Raw genomic sequence first — 17,293 nt, 5'->3', positions numbered from 1 at the left:
TTGGGAGCTCTCACCCCCCACAGTGACTATTTACAGATTTATAGATGACATATTAATGCTATGGGTAGGTAATGAATTTGTGTTGATGGATTTTTGTGCTTGGCTCAATACAAGAGATGTGAATCTGAAATTTCAAATTAATTTTAGTAGAACAGAGATATCCTTTTTAGATATTAAGATCTATTTTAACTATGGGAAGTTCTCAACCACTATATTTCACAAGACTACAGATAGGAATAAAATTCTACATTACAATGGCTGTCATAGAGGGGCATAATCGAACGCGAATGCCCATCTCCATGGGCGTCTAATTCCGAGAACGGGTACATGAAGGGGCGGGACAGACCGCATTTTCGAAAAAAAAAAATGGGCGTCCATCTTTTTTTTCGATAATACGGTTTGTGCCGGGCAAATGCATCGGATTTGTGCGGATTTGAGCTGGGCGGTTTCGTTTTTCAGCGATAATGGAAACCAAAGGCGCGCAGCTCAAAAACGAACAAATCCAAGGCATTTGGTCGTGGGATGGGCCAGGATTCGTAGTGCACTGGTCCCCCTCACATGCCAGGACACCAACCGGGCACCCTGGGGGGGCACTTGTAACAATTAAAAAAAAGTAAAATACCTCCCAAGTCCATAGCTCCCTTCCCCTGGGTGCTGAGCCCCCCAAATCCCCCCCAAACCCCACTCCCCACAACTCACCAATACCATAGCACTTATGGCTGAAGGGGGGCACCTAGATGTGGGTACAGTGGGTTTTGGGGGCAGTTTGCAGCGCTCTCATTTACCACAAGTGTAACAGGTAGGGGAGATGGGCCTGGGTCAACCTGGCTGACGTCCACTGCACCCACTAACAACTGCTCCAGGGACCTGCATACTGCTGTGATGGAGCTGGGTATGGCATTTGAGGCTGGCATACAGGCTGGAAAAAAAACTTGTTAAAGTTGTTTTTTTGTGGGAGGGGGTTAGTGACCACTGGGGGAGTCAGGGGTGGTCATCCCCAATTCCCTCCAGTGGTCATCTGGTCATTTAGGGCGAAATTCGCGCTAAAAACTCCTTTTTTTTTTTTTTGATTATCGGCCGAGGGTGCCCATCTCTCCTCGGCCAATAAACACGCCCCAGTCCCACCTTCACCACGCCGCCGACACGCCCCCATCAACTTTGCCTGTTTCCGCGACAGATTGCAGTTGAAGACACCCAAAATCGTCTTTCGATTATACGGATTTGGGCGCCCACGGGAGAAAGACACCCATCTCCCGATTTGGGTCAAAATATGGGCGTCTTTCCCTTTCGAAAATAAGCCTGATAGTCATTCAGTCAGTTTCTTAGAGCAAAGAAGTTATGTTCTGATAATCTTGAATATGAAAGACAGATTAAATCAATGGCCAAGAGAATCACCCAAAGAGGTTATCCTATCAGACATATTAAAGACGGTATATCAAGAGTGGCACAATATGAAAGGAAAAACATTCTGCAAACTAATAAGATGAAAGATGATAATGATAAAATAGTTTGCACTCTTTATTATGATTGTTTGTCTACAGATATTATTAAAATACTGATGAAATATTGGCCATTGGTTCAGAATATACCATATTTTTCCAATACAGAACTATTGATAGCTTTTAAGAGGAGTAAAAAAAATATTTTTAGCACCATCAGCACTTCCAAAACCCATCAAAAAAGATATAATACGGGGCCATTACCCATGTTTACATTGTTCTGTTAACATGAAAAAAAAATTTTTTGAGCGACCTAAAACAGGAGAAAATTTTGAGTTGAAGCAATACTCAAATTGTAAAACCTCACAAGTTGTTTATGCAGTACTATGTCCATGTGGACTTACATATATTGGGAAAACCATACAAGCATTTAATAGACAAATTATGGAGTATAAAAGTGCTATTAAAAGGAAAATATTGGACAAACCACTAGTGGAACATATGTGTCAACTTAAACACACTTTTAAAGAGTTAAGGTTCATAGGGGACCTTTTACTAAGCTGCATAAGCATCTACGTGCATCCAATGCACACCAAAATGGAGTTACCACCCAGCTACCATGTGGCTCTTGCGGTAATTTCATTTTTGGTACGCGACTGATATGCGCGGCTGAAAAATAATTTTTATTTTTGGACGTGCATATCAGATGCGCGCCAAGTGGTGTTTGATGCATGTAGGTCATTACTGCCCGGTTACCATGTGAGACTTTACCACTAGGTCAATGGCTGGCGGTAAGGTCGCAGACCCAAAATGGACGTACGGCAATTTTGATTCTGCAGCACATCCATTTTTGACAAAACTTTAAAAAGGCCTTTTTCACAGGCGTGCTGAAAAATTGATTGGTGCGCACCAAAAACCCATGTGTACACTACTGCAAGCCATTTTTCAGTGCACCTTAGTAAAAGGACCCCATAGTTTTATTAAAAATTAAATCACACTGGAGAGGAAGAGATTTTGATAAGATTATTGCTACAGGTAGAACAAAGACCCTTTGGTTTGAATCAGGAATATGATTATTCTATTTTTTTATGAGATATTTTTTGAGAAATGATGACTTTATAGTAATGGTTGCTTGGTTAGACCTAGTTAACCCAATAATTTATTTTATTTTTTATTTATTTTTGGTTATTAGTTATACAGTATTTTTTATTATAACTTATTGACTAGCTTTAAACCACTTTATGGTTGCATGTACATATTTTTAAGTTTTTGTAAATAGCATATGCACTGGCATTCATAGACCAGTTCTCTTAAGCGGTGTCCCATTAGGATTTTTTAAGCTAATATCCTCGATTTCAACAGGTCTGTCTATATAGAACAGTGCCATTCAATGATGTTAATTCAGCACTTAGGACACATGAATGTAACGCATACACACTGTTATTTTGGCACCATTGGATTACTTTTTTTAAACAAACATGGTGATTTTACACATTTTTATATATTTTTTAAAACTTTTTGATATTATATGGGCAAAATGGTTGAATATATAGCTTGAGAATTATAGATTAGATTCTGTATACCAGTAATCTGAAACAGACCTTTTTACTAAGTGACCCTTGAACTAAGGAAGTAGTTCATATAGGATTACTTGAGAGGAACGCCAAGATACCATTTGCAAATGGACACAAGTGACGAGGGCTTGCACTGAAGTATGGATAGTAAGTTGGTTTTGTTCCCTTTTTATATCTTCTGTCTTTTTTTTTAAACACTTACAATGAGGTAAGAGCAATGAATTTATGAGACAGGAGTTTGACTAGCAATTTTGCAACGCCATTGATGTTTGTTGTTCTCTCACCTCTCAAGTATTTATCTAATTACATGAACTACTCATTTACTCCGTTGGTTGTTTTGTAAAAATGGGATGAAGACCGTGGTGAATAATTTGTTTAACAAATCATACCACTAAAGACACTATATTAGTATTAGTGATGAGAATAGTAAGTCTAAATAAGAAACTATGGGGTCCTTTTACTACGGTGCGCTGAAAAATGGCTTGCAGTAGTGTAGGCATGGGTTTGGGGCATGCGTTGAACCATTTTTCAGCGCTTGTAAAAAAGGCCTTTTTAAAATTTTTGCCGAAAATGGACGTGCACCAAAATCAAAATTGCTGCACGTCCATTTTGTGTCTGCGACCTTACCATCAGCCATTGAACTAGCGGTAAAATCTCATGTGGTAAAGGCCTACACATCTCAAATGTCACTTGGCACGCGTCTGATACGTGCCAGAACATAAAAATTCTTTTTCAGCCACGCGTATTGGCCGCACGCCAAAATGAAATTACTATAATAGCCATGGGGTAACTCCATTTTGGCACACGCTGAGCATGCGCAGAAACTTACATGGCTTAGTAAAAGGGCCCCATAGGCTTCGTAGGCTCACATCAGGAAAAAAAAAACTTCTTCTGTGATCTCATTCTCACCTTTCACAGGGCACCTGTCACGGTTCCACTCTCACACTTTCTCCTAGCATTGCTCAATAGTGACCAAATTAATTTTTCTCTTAAGAAAATCACTTTTAAAATGAACACCAGTGTTTTCTCAAATCTCCGGGATTAGGATTACTGATGTTCCAAAACACCTGTCAGCTTTTTAAACCTTAAACCCTCTCTGTCACACAGAGCTCACAAACATGCAACTAACCTCTCAGACATCTTCAGCCCCTCTGAGGGTTGCCAGATGGGAAAAATTTTCCCAGCCCAAAATCAGCCCTAAACCCGCCTAAAAAACGCCCAAACTCAAACCCCGCCTCCCACATCACTAACCCCGCCTCCCACGCCACTAACCACGCCTCCCACGTCACTCCTGACATCATTAACCCCGCCCCTGGTGTTGCCCCTGACATCATTAACCCCGCCCCTGGTGTCACCCCTGACGTCATTAACTCCACCCCTGACGTCAACCCTGCCCCTGAAAAGCTTCTATTGGACCACATCGGACCAATAGAAGCCCCGGAAAAGCTTCTATTGGACCAAATTGGACCAATAGAAGCCCTGGAAAAGCTTCTATTGGACCAATAGAAGCCCCGGAAAAAAAGAGCCCAAACCCACACAGCGGCCACGGGAAAACCGCCCAAAAAACCGCACCCCGCAGCCGCTGAAATTCTCCCGCAGCCGCTCACGGAAACCCACCCAATTGGGCGGGAAAACCGCAACACTGGCAACAATGCCTCTGACAACAGCCTCAGCAGCTGTTGCTAAGGGAGACAAGGATTCGGAGTCACCAGCTGACCTCTGGTGGCCAATCAGATCACCTTTCACAAAACTTTGAAACTTATGGAACTCAACTGAAAGGTCCAAAGTCTCTATTTTGATCTCATCAAAATCAGTGGGCAAAAACATTTTTACCAACATTTAACACAAAAATCTCCACAAAATTTACTTCTAAAAACATATTCCCTGAGAGGCTATCAAATGCCATATTCCACATTTTTCTCATAAATTTTGCTCCACACAGGTGTTAACATATTTTTTCTCAAAAATTATCCCCCCCAAACCCCAAAGAACCACAGATGTAACCTAAAAAATAATTCAAAAAAGTCCTACGTACACCCTCAAATGACTCCCGATTAAAAAACAAAAAACAAAATTAAAAGCCAGAAACACCCAAAACCTAAACCTTCTCATTTCCCCTAGATAATGATTTCTGCCCAAACTTTTTAAAGCACTACCCCACCATAGGAGGTTCTTAGGAACCCATAACTACCAAAATAATTCACTAAAAATTAAACACTTAGCACCCAGTCCAAGTCCAAAAACGCAATTCTAAAAAAAAATAAACAAAACCTTGGGCCACCAGACCCCTTACCTTGGTCCCTGGGGTCTCTCCACCTGGCAACCGAGTGCCGACGGACCTCCAATGAATTTGGAAGCCACCTGACAACCACAAATTCCCTGGAACTCCGCCAGGGCAGCTCAAAAATTGAGCCACTGCTTCAACTTGGGCCTAGTTGCATTCCTGTGCACCATCATGCATGAATGAAAAAACCACACACACACTGGGGATGCGCCTAGGCCGAAGCTGGACATTTTCTTACCTGTTCCGGCCCCGGGAAACTTTATTCCCGGGCCGGACAGTGTCACGGATGGTTGCACCTTTGCGACCTCTGTGCTAAAGACTGGTGACTCTTGCCTACTGGCCAGCACTGTGACCACTAACCACCACCAATGGTCTCCACCACATAACACGGGCCCAGAACGCATACACACACACAACATCTAGAAAATAGCCATTTTCAAAACAAAAAGTTGGGCATTTTTCTGGTTTGAAAATGGCCATGTTTTGGAGGTTTTGGACATTTTTCACAAAACATCCAAAAATGGATTTAGATGTAATATCGAAAATGCCTAACTGAAAAAGGTATAGAGAAGAGCAACTAAATGGAAGATGAAATTTAATGTGGACAAGTGCAAAATGATGCATACTGGGAAGAATAATCCAAATTATAGCTACATGATGCTAGGTTCTACATCGGGAGTCACTACTGAGGAAAAGCATTTAGGGTGTCATCATGCTTAGGAGGAATCTAAGAAAATGCTCTTTCATGGAAAGGGTGGTGGGCAGGTAGAATGACCTCCTGGTGAAGGTCATGGAAACAAAAACTGTGTCAGAATTTTAAAAAGTGTGGGACAAGGCATGTGGGATCCCTTAGGAAAAGGAGGCGTTAATGGTTACTGAGGATGAGCAGACTGGATGGATCATTTGGATCTTTTCTGCCATCATATTTCTATTGAAAATCTTCTTGGTGTGTGGCGGCAGCAAAAAAGCAAGCAAAATGTTAGAAATAATTAGCAAAGAGAACAAAACAAAGAATATCATACTGCCTCTGTATTGCTCCATGGTGAGACCACACTTTTGAGTACTGCGTGCAAAGCTAATCTCCGTTTACTAAGCTGCATTAGCGGTGCCATGCACTAATGCTGACACAGCCCATTCACAGGGGGAGTAAGTTACTTACCTGTAGCAGGTGTTCTCCGAGGACAGCAGGCATATATTCTCACATGTGGGTGACGTCATCCAAGAAGCCTGCACTGTCAATTTAAATCTAAGCAAGTGTCCCCACTGCACATGAAAGGGTACATTTCCACCTGATGCTAGAGCGCGGGACCAGCAGTACGGTACTAAAGCTAAGAAGACAGCTCAAAGGGGAGGTGTGAGGAATGTGAGAATGTATATCTGTTGTCCTCGAAGACCACCTGCTACAGGTAAGTAACTTAGCTTTCTCTGAGGACAAGTAGGCATATTCTCACATATGGGACTCAGTAGCTACCAGGCTCATGACAAAATCCATTCTGCAACTTAGATGATAGTGAGCCTGATGGGAATAAAGGGCCAGAGGGCGGAGTTAACTTAGGGAGTCTTTTACTAATTCATGGTAGCGTTTTTAGCTTGTGGTAGAATCCAGCTAGCAGTAAATGCCAGTCAACCAACACATTTAGGAACCTTCAGGCAATTAATCCTTGTATTCTCTCTGACAGTATCTCTACTAGGATACTGAAGTCTGTCAAAGAGGCAGTCTCTTCCATTAACTATACTCTTGTAAGCGTTATCACTGTTCAACATGTCACAAAGTCTGAAACAGAACAATCATGTTTAGAAGTACACACTTTGGTAAAAGGAATCATGTTTTATTTCAAGTATAATAGATAAAAACATGCCTCAAAGTCTGAAACAGATACAATCATACTGAGAACTACACGTATTTGTAAAAGGAATCAACTTTTTTTATGTATAATACAGTTTATATAATTTATGAAATCCCTGTCCTTCAATCTGTTGGCCAAACAGGTTCAGGGAGGGCTAGAGATCTGGTGGGTCTCCAGCTCCCCTAGTCCCCCTTGCCCCTATATGGTGTATAGCCCCGCCCAGCGCATCCCAGGATACACTGGGCAGGGCTGGACACCGCCATTTTGTGGCGTCGTAGGAAGAGGAGGGATGTAGGCTACCCTCCCTCCTCCAACACACAAGGTAGGGGGGGGTATGGGGGACTGGACCACCAGGGACCCCTTGCTGGGGGACTAGGGGGGCTGGAGACCCACCGGATATCCAGCCCTCCCTGAACCTGGGGGGGGGGACCGGAGGTCCAGCAGACCTCCTTCCCCCTGTCTCTGGGGGGGGGGGGGGTTGGTTGGTTGCCCACTAGGCCACCAGGGACCTTTCTGCTGGGGGAGTTAGGTGGGGCTGGAGCCCCACCGGATCTCCAGCCCTCCCTGAACCTGGGGGGAGGGGGGGATTCATCGGGGGGACAATGCATGCTGGACAGGGCTCACCATTCCTCCCCAATGATCTGCAAATCCTAACGCCAGCTCGGAGCTGGCGTAGGGTTTGCCGTGGCCAGTGACCCAATCTTTGACAAGCTGGCCGCTGATCATTGGGGATGAATATGTTTAGCCCTGTTTAGCATGCATTTGCATGCTAGTTGCGTTGAGAACCCTCGAGCGCGTTGTTTCACGTGCTCAAGGGCTCTGATCATGGGGTGTTAGCAAACGCCGGTGCTAGTATGGTGCTAACAGCCTCTAGCGCCGGCGTTTGCTTCTGATCATCCCCCTGTAAGGCCCTATCACAGGACTCCTATGTACTTGTAGGATTGCTGATTGGGTGATATATGAGGTGGCCCTTTGTGATGGGAAGGGTATATAAGTGACTGCTCATCTAAAGAGACTAAAATGGCCCGTCTGGCAAGAGAAGTTTCTTATCCTTGCCCACAACCTATTTCCCAAGGGGGAGGGTGTCCTTCCCCCCCTTGTAAGAACTAATTCTTTGCCGCTAAGAATCTTTCATTCATTCTTCCTCTTCTTTCTCTCTGTTCTGTGACCTTTGTATGACAGTGAGGAATAAACTTTCCTTCCTCCATTTTCTCTTTTTCTTTTCTTTATATAATTAGTCTGATTACTTATAATTACCAGAACTACTGATGTTAGATTTTGTAAGTTTGCTGTTATTTTCCACAACTTGCTACTGATATCCGATTCTGTGCTGGTGAGTAATAAAGATACCTTTCTTTCTAACTTAGTCTGACTTTTCCTTTATTTCTAAGAATAGCATACTAAAAACGCAGCCAGTACAACCCCTAATATTTGTTTGTTCAGAGCACCCCTCTGGATAATGAAACAAGGGCTACCTGTAAGATTTATTTTATCCTTCCCTAATTATTCTGTGTGCTGTTTTCAATCCTTGCTAACTAGATTAGGCTGCAGGGTGGCTTTGAGAAATTGTGCAAGGACAGCCAAGTGACCCACACTCCTCCTGACCAAAAACATGTCTACGCATTTAGTGTGATTTGTTGGGCAAGTGATGGGAGAAGGGGAAGGGGAGGTGGACCTTTTACTGAAACAGATGTGTGTGGGGTGGGAGACAGTTACAGAAGATTTTGGGGAGGGAGGTGTGTCACGAGAATAGAAAAAAATATATTTTTTGTATTTTTGCTGACCAATGTTAAGGTCATATCTAGGGCCAGATACTGTACAAGAAAGCTTAAGAATTTATTGATTGTGAACTTTGTTACAAGCTTTTAGTAGATAAGTACATGTATATTGACAAGGTACCTCATGAAAGGCTACAGAGGAAATTGGAGGGTCATGGGATAGGAGGAAAAGTCCTATTGTGGATTAAAAACTGGTTGAAGGATAGGAAACAGAGAGTGGGGTTAAATGGGCAGTATTCACAATGGAGAAGGGTAGTTAGTGGGGTTCCTCAGGGGTCTGTGCTAAGACCGCTGCTTTTTAATATATTTATAAATGATTTAGACATGGGAGTAACTAGCGAGGTAATTAAATTTGCTGATGACACAAAGTTATTCAAAGTCATTAACTCGCGACAGGATTGTGAACAATTACAGAAGGACCTTACGAGACTGGGAGACTGGGCGGCTAAATGGTAGATGACGTTTAATGTGAGCAAATGCAAGGTGATGCATGTGGGAAAAAAGAACCCAAATTATAGCTACGTCATGCAAGGTTCTGCGTTAGGAGTTACGGATCAAGAAAGGGATCTGGGTGTCGTCGTCGATAATACGCTGAAACCTTCTGCTCAGTGTGCTGCTGCAGCTCGGAAAGCGAATAGAATGTTGGGTATTATTAGGAAAGGTATGGAAAACAGGAGTGAGGATGTTATAATGCCGTTATATCGCTCCATGGTGCGACCACACCTTAAGTATTGTGTTCAATTCTGGTCGCCGCACCTCAAGAAAGATATAGTGGAATTGGATAAGGTGCAGCGAAGGGCAACTAAAATGATAGCGGGGATGGGACGACTTCACTATGAAGAAAGACGAAGGAGGCTAGGGCTTTTCAGCTTGGAGAAGAGACAGCTGAGGGGAGACATGCTAAGAGGTATATAAAATAATGAGTGGAGTGGAACAGGTGGATGTGAAGCGTCTGTTCACGCTTTCCAAAAATACTAGGACTAGGGGGCATGCGATGAAACTACAGTGTAGTAAATTTAAAACAAATTGGAGAAAATTTTTCTTCACCCAACTTATAATTAAACTCTGGAATTCATTGCCAGAGAACGTGGTGAAGGCAGTTAGCTTGGCAGAGTTTAAAAAGGGGTTAGACGGTTTCCTAAAGGACAAGTCCATAAGCCGCTACTAAATGGACTTAGGAAAAATCCACAATTCCGGCAATAACATGTATAGAATGTTTGTACGTTTGGGAAGCTTGCCAGGTGCCCTTGGCCTGGATTGGCCGCTGTCGTGGACAGGATGCTGGGCTCGATGGACCCTTGGTCTTTTCCCAGTGAGGCATTACTTATGTACTTATATAGAATGCTCTAATGTAATTAAGATAACTTTAATGGATATTTAGATTTATATTGATCTTTGGGTCAAGATTTCCTATGTTTTGTACAGTTTGAAACCACATTATATCTAGATAGTGAAAAGGGGAAGTTGGGAACAGTCTGCTAGCTCAACTACAGGTCAGCTGGTACAGCAAAGATGGCTTGGCTATAGTTTGGATGTGATACAAAAAAACCTGCTGAAATATGATGATGAGGAGGGCATGGAATTTGTGACAGACGGTATGTGGGAGAGATGTTTCTAGTAGGTGGATGAAGATAGCATGACTTTGTGACTCAGGGTCAGGTGGGGTGGCGTAACTGCTATTCTAAGAATTGGGTATGAACTGATAATCGATACGATAGACGTCAGATGTGTTGGAATAGAAAGGTAGATGATTGGTTACTGGGATGTGCTAAGATGGTAATTAGTTTCTGGATTATTGTATAATATGTATTGTATAAATATGAGTGACATACTAGTGTTTGGGGGGGCTTCTTTGCTCCCAAGGCAGTGAACTGGCTTGGAGACAAGGGGATCTCTCTAATCATTTCTTTTCTGTATTTCAGATTTACTATAAGCCTCTGCTTGAGGTACCATTTACTTGTTTCCAGAATAAACTTCTCTTTTTATTTCACTTCTAAGTATTATTTGTTTTGTTAGTGTAAAAAACAAACCCAAGAACGTGTATGATGTTCCAGCAATAGTGAGTTGAGGTAAGCTCTCATGGGGATGATTCTCTAATGTGTGATAATTGTAAGCAGACCCCAAAAGGACACCCTAGCATGTGTTATATTCATTCAGAGATTTTTTTTCTCCTGGTAAAGGGCCACTAAAACAGACATCATGTTATGAGAATCAGGTGCTCAACATTCAGAGTTTCTATCTATCTATTTACTTATGACGTTTATATTCCACATTAAACATGAATTAGGTTGAAACCTGGGAGCATTTAAAATCTTTTTTTTTTGTTTGTTTCCTGTGTCTAGATCAAAAGAGAAAGATATTTTGTGGGAACTTGCCCCTTTTGTTTTGTGGAATGCAGTGATATATATTATAACTTCTACTAGGGTCATTCCATGCCAAGTGGTCTAAACCTTCCCACCATCAGGTCTCCAATTTTGTTCAAATTTATCTGTTGTGCATCAAAATTGGTTGCGACTCATCGGAACATATTTGGACCAATACGCAGACCGCAACAACTTCCATGCAAACAAAGATACGGACTTGAAATTTTGAACAAGCATTATGCTTGTGCTGTACATAATACTGCCAGATTTGCAACTAACCATCATCTATAACCGCCCTGCAGGATCTCTTCAAAGTTGGCACTGTCAGCGCAAATGGTAAAATATACCAAAGTTCAAAGCCAATTATTAAGAGTCTGCCTGAATCAGCTTGTGAACAGTATCATCTGAAAGAGAAAATTGTGCTCTACAACACTGATATGTTTTTGTTTTGAAATGCCACAATTAAGTAGCCATTTACTCAGGTCAAAGTATGTTATATTTAGTACGCTTGATGCGCTAATTTTTCTTCATTTCTAGGAAATTGAGTCTTAAAAGTCACTTAAAAGTATTGATATAATTTATTCATTCGTATTTTATTCGTTGATTGTCCAATTGTTTATTGTGCGCTGTTATGGTGGATTGGAAACGTTTGTGAAACATCAGTTGAACAGAAAGATGCTTTCATAAGCTTTATGCATCCTCATGGTCCCACTACTTCATTTTATTGGCCGGTAAGACACAATACTTGCTGGATCCCAGAACAACTTATCATTGCTGTTATTCCAGCTCCATCAGTGACATCATCTGGTCAGCAATAGAGTTTCCCTGAAACCGTTCTCTTGCAGATCAATGATGCTTTCAGAATGATGAAGTAACTGAAGAAGGCAGGCTTGGGAACCTGCAATGAAGTAACTGAAGAAGGCAGGCTTGGGAACCTGCAGTAAAGAAACCCACAATCAGGCTTGGGATCCTACAGTAAAGAAACCCACAATCAGGCTTGGGATCCTGCAGTAAAGATACCCACCCATGGCTGTTACTGCATGGCTATCGGGCTTGGCCCCTATGGTGATGGGGATGATGGTTTCAATGTGATAACCAGTAATGGCTCAGCCATCATGGACCAACGCAATACATTGCGCACACAAAATATAACATACTTTGACCTAAATGGCTACTTAATGGTGGCATTGCAAACAAAAATATATCAGTGTTGTAGAGCACAATTTTCTCTTTCAGATGATACTGTTCACAAGCTGATTCAGGCAGACTCTTTTAATAATTGGCTTTGAACTTTGGTACATTTTACCATTTGCGCTGACAGTGCCACCTTTGAAGAGATCCTGCAGGGCGGTTACAGATGCTGGTTAGTTGCAAATCTGGCAGTATTATGTCCAGCATAAGCATAATGCTTGTTCAAAATTTCAAGTCCGTATCTTTGTTTGCATGGAAGTTGTTGCGGTCTGAATACTGGTCCAAATATGTTCCGATGAGTCGCGGCCAATTTTGATGCACACTTTGAGTCAACTTGTTTGACTGGATTTTACATCCATAATGTTAAAATGTATTTCATTGGAATTAGCATCAAAAACTGTACAGGATTTGAATTTTTTAGCCATTCTTATAAATGTGTTTGGATTTTATTAGACCCCAAAAATGGCATTTTGGTAAATGTCGCGCGCTCATGGACTGACAACCTTTCAGAAAAGGGGGTCTAGATCTGCAACTATTGCAGTTAGAGACCTCAAATTTTGGGAAACTTCGTTTAACACCTGACTCGCGCAACAGATAAAACTTGAACAAAATTGGAGAACATGATGGTGGGAACTTTTTTTAATTTTAGACCACTTGGCATGGAATGACCCACTAATATATGGTACTTGTTATTAGACTATAAAAATGCACGTAATATTATTTATTACTACGATTTAAAATAGAGATAATCAATAATGAGGGCAAAGCTACCTTCATGCAAAAGTCCAGTCAGTCTAAAAGTGCCAACATTTTCCAGTTTTGTGATTGATATATATATATATATATTTTTTTTTCTTCAAGTAATTTTTCAACAGCATTTTCTCAGTTATTACCCGAATGCGAACACAATTATAATATTAATTAATAAGCTTTGGATGTTACTGAATTATATTATTGTCTCACTGTATTTGCAGTTTTGGCACAGTATAATTCATCACAAGGACAAAATATAAGAAAACCAATGGACTGCATTAGGGACTTATAGCCCATTTAGTTATGTTTAAACAAATGAGAAATCTGCATGAAAGAAAATATTTATTTTTATTTTTTTGACTTATGAAAACCAATTGTCCCTGAAACATACTCAAAACAGAATACTCCATTTGTACAAAAGAGATAAGGTGAACATGTGATTCCATGTGCCCCAATGAAAGGAGAGTTTAATTTCACATCCAATCTTTATAACACTAGGCTTCCCAAGGCAGATTACAACAGTTAAGATGAACCCATCAGTAAACAGAATATCCTCACTGAAATGTTACTGTATTGCAAAGCAAACACCCACAGAAGGTGATTTTTCCACAGGAGAACAAAGACAAACGAACAAATGAAGACGTTGAATTTTTTTCGGAGGGACAAAGATTTTGTTTTATTTCAGTGGGACTAAGTGTTCATCACATATATATATATATATATACATATATATATATATAATTTTTCTTTTGCTTTGAGATTCATCATAATATACTATTTACCTCTAATGTGTTTTCGGTATTTATTTTGGTTGTTTGTTCGCTTTCTGTTTTTCTTCTTTTTTTCAGGTGTATAGTGGGTGACGTCATGTTATTTTACTTTTTTAGACGCATAGTGGATGATGTCATGATATTGTAGGTATGGTGTGGTTGATATCGCATTATCTATATTTTGGTTCTAGCACCTTTTTATACAAGTTTCAGTGCTACATCATGCATACTTTCTACACGCCACATTTTTAAAAACGCCACGTGTCTTTAAACGCCATTTGTTCTAATGCCAGTGTTTATTGATTTCTTTGTGCCATATCATGTATTTGTGGCGCCATTTGTTTTTGTGTCATCTTATTATGGGGCTGATTGATTCCCTTGCAAAGGTAGTGTATTGTCCATATTTCTTCTTTCCTTTTTCACACTCTTATGGATACATTTTTTATTCTATTTTCATTTTTGTCAGCAGTTTATCGGCTGTATTTCATCTGACCAACAAGGTATTCTTTGCATCAGATATTATTAGGTCTTTCTCTTTCCTGCAATACACGATCATGTCTACTTAATTGTTTGATTTGCTTCATTATCTCTATGTGCATTATTTTATTTGTTCACTATACTTTTATTTGTTCACTATATTTTTTATATATTCTTGTTGTACATTTATATTTTGCTCAAATATTATATGTATATGTTTTTAAGTGTTCCTGTATACTTTTTTATGTATATTATATGGTTATGTGTTTTATTTTATAGACCCCTGATGCAGGCTTTTGCGGCCGAAACACGTCACGTGTCGGGTCATTTGTGCAGATTTGAATAAAGACCTTGTTCAGGAAGACACTCATTGTGAGAGGCCCTTTTTTGGATCCACTGTTTGTTCGCTTGACTGTATTGCATAGAACAGTGTAGAAAAATGAGTACAAAATACAGCCTTTACTAATGCTGTTTCCACCAACTAGAATAATTTTGAAGCTGTTTTAGTGATATTCAGTTTTTATTTCATGATAATAATAATAATAATAAACTTTATTTATAACCCACTATATCTTTAAAAGTCTAAGTACTACTACTACTATTACTTATCATTTCTATAGCGCTACTAGACGTAGGGAACAAATCACATACAAAATATAAAAAAACAAAGCAATAAAATTATTTCTTTACACAACAAATTATACAAAAAACTCTACAATTCAAGCATACAGCAGATTAAAATTTACATTGTACTAAAATAATTTATACATCAGAGGAACCAAAAGCCTGAAGAAATAAATGAGTTTTCAATGCCTTTTTAAACTGGTTCATATTTTGCATTGAACAAAGTTCAGTTGGCAAAGCATTCCATAATTTCAGACCTTTGATGTAGAAAATAGATGATCTGCATTCTTCTAAATAAACCTGATGAAATGAAGGCACGTCAAGTAGCTCTGAGATGATTTCAGAGAGCGAGTAGGTTGATAACATCTTAGAGTGGCACTAAGAGTTGGTGAAATATTACCAGTCAATGTTTTGAAAACTAGCAATAAGATTTTAAATTCAATGCGAAATTTTACAGGAAGCCAATGCAGTGATTTCAAAATTGGAGTAACACGATCATAACGAGAGCCTCCTTTAATCACTCGGGATATAGCGTTCTCTTTTTTCCTTTTCCTTCTTCTCTGCTCTCAACCTTCAACATTTCCTTCCTTCCATTCATCCCTCTCCTTTCTATCTGAGTACATCTCGTCTTCGTCACTTTCGTCATACCTCTCCTACTCTTCTCCATACTCTCTTGCTCATTCTCCTGCTCTCCGCTGGGGACATTTAATCCCAATCCTGGTCCTCCACATCAGCTCTCATCCTATTTGTGCAGGTCACACCATGATATCTCCAATCTAATTTCTGTTCCTCTCCTCCTCTCTTCTTCTCTGCCTTTCTCTTGTGCTCTGTGGAATGCCCGCAATGTCTGTAACAAACGTTCCTACATCCATGACCTCTTTGTCTCTCGTACTCTCCATCTGCTTGCCCTAACTGAAACTTGGCTTTACCTTGAAGACTCTGCTTCAGTCGCGGCCCTATGCCATGGAGGTTATCTTTTTTCCCATACTCCTCGCCCGGTTGGCCGCAGAGGTGGTGTCGGGCTACTACTTTCACCCTCTTGTAGATTTCAACCTCTTCTTCCACCTCAGTCTCACTGCTTTTCTTCCTTCAAAGTCTACTCGATCCATCTATTCGCTCCTCTGCCTCTCCGAGTAGCAGTCATTTATTGACTCCCTTTCTTCCTTTCTCACTGACTTTGATGCCTGGCTTTCCTTCTTTCTTAATCCTTCATCTCCTTCCCTCATTCTTGGGGATTTTAACATTCATGCTAATGATCCCTCTGACACTTATGCTTCTCAGTTTCTTGCTTTAACATCCTCTTTCAATCTTCAGTTGTGCTCCACTGCGCCTACTCACCAGAATGGCCACTATCTTGATCTTATCCTCTTCTCAAACTGCTCACTCTCCAGTTTCTGTGCCTCAACTCTTCCCCTCTCTGACCATCATCTGATAACTTTCACACTTAAACACCCTCCTCCCCAGTCCCGTCCAATCTTAACCAACACATTTAGGAATCTTCAGGTTATTGACCCTTATACTGTGTCCTCCAGTATTTCAAATCTCTTCTCTACCACTGTTATCTAAGTCTGTCATTGAGGCTGTCTTTTCCATTAATACTATTCTCTCCTCTGCTCTGGATACTCTCGTTCCTCCCATTCCCCGTTCTGTAAAATGTACCAAACCCCAGCCTTGGCTGACCTCTAGAATCCGCTACCTACATTCCTGTGCCCGCTCTGCTGAACACCTTTGGCTGAAATCCCGTGCCCATGCTGACTTCATACATTTCAAATTCTTGCTGACCTCCTTCCAGTCTGCTCTTTTTCTTGCCAAACAGGACTATTACATCCAGTTGACAAATTCTCTTTGCTCAAACCCTCAACGTCTCTTTGCCACACTGAACTCTCTCCTCAAAGCGCCTTCACATCCAACCCCCCCTTCAGTTTCTCCCCAGACTCTGGCTGAGTACTTTCATGATAAGGTTCACAAGATTAAACTTTAATTCTCAACCAGGTCACCTCCACCTCTCCTTCCCTTAGTTCATTCTCTCAATCCTCCAACCCCTGCCTCCTTTTCTGAAATCACTGAAGAGGAAACTACACATCTTCTTTCCTCCTCAAAACTAACTACCTGTTCCTCTGATCCTATTCCCACCCATCTACTTAAAAGGGATGACAGTAGGAGAAAGAGTGTTATCTGTCATATCCTCAATCT

Source organism: Microcaecilia unicolor, chromosome 3 (assembly GCF_901765095.1).
Source record: "Microcaecilia unicolor chromosome 3, aMicUni1.1, whole genome shotgun sequence".
Classification (NCBI taxonomy): Eukaryota; Metazoa; Chordata; class Amphibia; order Gymnophiona; family Siphonopidae; genus Microcaecilia; species Microcaecilia unicolor.
Note: the sequence above shows the minus strand (reverse complement) of the source record.